Here is a 2500-nt window from a genome sequence, read left to right as displayed (position 1 = left end):
CAGATGTTGCAGGTGTATGGTGTAGGAGGTAGTTTACTGAAAGCAGTGAAGAGTTTTTATGAGGATAGTGAGGCTCAAGTTAGAGTATGTAGGAAAGAGGGAGATTATTTCCCAGTAAAAGTATGCCGTAGACAAGGATGTGTGATGTCACCGTGGTTGTTTAATATATTTATAGATGGGGTTGTAAGAGAAGTAAATGCGAGGGTCTTGGCAAGAGGCGTGGAGTTAAAAGATAAAGAATCACACATAAAGTGGGAGTTGTCACAGTTGCTCTTTGCTGATGACACTGTGCTCTTGGGAGATTCTGAAGAGAAGTTGCAGAGATTGGTGGATGAATTTGGTAGGGTGTGTAAAAGAAGAAAATTAAAAGTGAATACAGGAACAAGTAAGGTTATGAGGATAACAAAAAGATTAGGTGATGAAAGATTGGATATCAGATTGGAGGGAGAGAGTATGGAGGAGGTGAATGTATTCAGATATTTGGGAGTGGACGTGTCAGCGGATGGGTCTATGAAAGATGAGGTGAATCATAGAACTGATGAGGGGAAAAGGGTGAGTGGTGCACTTAGGAGTCTGTGGAGACAAAGAATTTTGTCCTTGGAGGCAAAGAGGGGAATGTATGAGAGTATAGTTTTACCAACGCTCTTATATGGGTGTAAAGCATGGGTGATGAATGTTGCAGCGAGGAGAAGGCTGGAGGCAGTGGAGATGTCATGTCTGAGGGCAATGTGTGGTGTGACTATAATGCAGAGAATTCGTAGTTTGGAAGTTAGGAGGAGGTGCGGGATTACAAAAACTGTTGTCCAGAGGGCTGAGGAAGGGTTGTTGAGGTGGTTCGGACATGTAGAGAGAATGGAGCGAAACAGAGTGACTTCAAGAGTGTATCAGTCTGTAGTGGAAGGAAGGCGGGGTAGGGGTCGGCCTAGGAAAGGTTGGAGGAAGGGGGTAAAGGAGGTTTTGTGTGCGAGGGGCTTGGACTTCCAGCAGGCATGCGTGAGCGTGTTTGATAGGAGTGAATGGAGACAAATGGTTTTTAATACTTGACGTGCTGTTGGAGTGTGAGCAAAGTAACATTTATGAAGGGGCTCAGGGAAACCGGCAGGCCGGACTTGAGTCCTGGAGATGGGAAGTACAGTGCCTGCACTCTGAAGGAGGGGGTGTTAATGTTGCAGTTTAAAAACTGTAGTGTAAAGCACCCTTCTGGCAAGACAGTGATGGAGTGAATGATGATGAAAGTTTTTCTTTTTCGGGCCACCCTGCCTTGGTGGGAATCGGCCAGTGTGATAATAATAATAATAAAAATATAATGTCTAGTTCTACCATATTTTTAATGACCCTCGTGAAGTCGATAGACTTGAAACCTCACAGCCCAACCTACATCACCCTTAGTCATTGTAACAATGCTGATTTGCATACTCGACACATTGGTGGTAACTAATTTGCATATTCATGTGTTGGTGTATATGCTGATTTGCATATCCATGAGGCTAATATTTGACGACCGGTGGTGTATTGATGGTAGAAACAGCAAGCCAGAGGCCAGCACCTGTGGCCAGCCAGCAGCTGTCACACACCTGTGGCCAGCCAGCAGCTGTCACACAACTCTGGCCAGCCAGCAGCTGTCACACACCTATGGCCAGCCAGCAGCTGTCACACACCTGTGGCCAGCCAGCATCTATCACACACCTGTGGCCAGCCAGCAGCTGTCACACACCTGTGCTCTAGGTTGAATAAGATACATCGTTAGGTTTAAAGTCTATCTGTTGCGTGTGTGGTCATTAAGTTCGTAATTCGTGAGAAAACATAGACGAAACTGTAATCCCTTAAGCAATAAACGCTCAATGAAACGATGTTTCGGTACAGGACGAATCGAAACGAAGTCTTTGGATTTATATCTGTGGGTTAGTGTGGGTTGCTGCCGCCACGGTCTTGTGACTTTGTGAAGTGTGACTCGCTTCACACACGGAATTGTGTCATTATGGAAGGTTTTCATTAATGCTTCACCAACATATATAAATATATATATACATACATATATATATATATATATATATATATATATATATATATATATATATATATATATATATATATATATATATATATATATATATATATATATATATATATATATATATATATATATATGCAAAACAACCACTCTGAAAGAATAGAGAAATTCCAAGCGCTTTCGTGACTACTCACATTATCAAGGAACTATGAAAGTGAAGCATCCAAGGAAGCTATATAAGGGGTCGGCCAGCACCTCACTATCAGATCCCACAACGGTTAAACACGTGACGCGCGGCGAGCCAACTTGGACAGGTCCTTTGCAAAACTCACCCCCAAGCTATTTATTTGTCCAGTGTATTATTAAATTCTACCCAAATTCTATTAATTATAAATGGATCTAATTTATATAAACCAAAGGAAATATTCATATTATTGTCAAAACTGTTTTTTATGAAACAAGATTCAATTATATTCCTGTCGACCATGG

Source organism: Cherax quadricarinatus, chromosome 8 (genome assembly GCF_038502225.1).
Source record: "Cherax quadricarinatus isolate ZL_2023a chromosome 8, ASM3850222v1, whole genome shotgun sequence".
Lineage (NCBI taxonomy): Eukaryota > Metazoa > Arthropoda > Malacostraca > Decapoda > Parastacidae > Cherax > Cherax quadricarinatus.
The sequence above is the reverse complement of the archived record's forward strand: the minus strand, read 5'-3'. Positions refer to the sequence as shown.